This window comes from Crocuta crocuta, unplaced genomic scaffold, assembly GCF_008692635.1.
Source record: "Crocuta crocuta isolate KB4526 unplaced genomic scaffold, BGI_CrCroc_1.0 scaffold199, whole genome shotgun sequence".
Classification (NCBI taxonomy): Eukaryota; Metazoa; Chordata; class Mammalia; order Carnivora; family Hyaenidae; genus Crocuta; species Crocuta crocuta.
Window position 1 is genome coordinate 4296270 of NW_027533339.1, and position 1316 is coordinate 4297585.

Below are 1316 nucleotides of genomic sequence, written 5' to 3' on the forward strand. Positions count from 1 at the left end.
TTATTGGGAGATCAAACAGTCATTTTGAGCCAGACAGGCTGTCAGTTCTCATTATTCTGGGTTAGAATGATATGCCACATGAAATTAACCAACATGTTATAGGAGTCACAATGATCATGATGGGTTTCATGGTAATAATCAATATAAATCTGGCATTTGATTCTGGAATCAATTACTGCCAAAGACATCTTAGGCTTAGACTTGCAGCAATGGAATTTACTGAACTATTGGAATCAACATAAATAAAGAATGATAAGTCTTAAACTCTAGAGATGTCATAGAAACCTATGGTTAGTGTGCCTTGGAGTTTAAATCAGTATGACTTAAAAGAATAGAACTGTCATGAATGTTCAAATTTAACCAGGAATGATGAAAGTGTATTTGTAGCAACATTTCAGGGGAATCTAAAAGTACTGTGTGGAAGAAAAATAAATAATGCAATATGCTAGACCAAGGATTTTGTTGAATAGAAGCATGTGTGTAAGAAATAGCATGTTTTGCCTTATGTGGTGGAAGACAAAAATACTTAAAAGGAAAAAGTCAGCAATAGAGCTTCTGATTTAAAATAAGATACTTGTGCTATATTGTAAATAATGGAGCACTATAGGGAAAGAAATGTTAAGTATAGATCTATAGTCCAGTTAATGTTTTGAAATCATTTTAGACTCACTAGAAGCTGAAAAACAGTATAGAGAATTCCCATGTACCTCTTAGCCAATCTTCCATAATGATAACTTATGTAACCATCATACATTCATCATAACCAAGAAATTGACTTCAGTACTATATTGTACATAAACTCATATTTTATCAGTTTTTAAATACATTTTTAAGTTTATTCATTTATTTTGAGAAAGAAGGAGGGGCCACAAGCCACAGGGCTCAACCCCATGAATCGTGAAACCATCACCTGAGCTGAAATCAAGAGTTGGATAACCCAACAACTGAGCTACTCAGGCACCACTAAATGCATTTATTATTTTTTTTTGACTCAGTGTATAGTGCTATGAAATTATACCACAGGTAGCCACCACCACAGTGAGGATCCTTTATTGTTCTGTCACCACAGAGAAACTTAGATTGCTTGGATTTCTTCTTTATAAACCAAGTTTCTACTCAACTTTACCTCAACAAATATTCATCTGTTCATTAGTGTAATTTTGTCATATTAAAAATGGAATAATACAGTATGTAACCTATTGAGGTTAACTTTTACCACCAAGCATAATGCTATTGAGATCCATCCAAGTTGTTGCATGTATCAATAGTTTCAGTTTTTTCCATCCTAAGTAATATTCTATTGTATGTATACCACT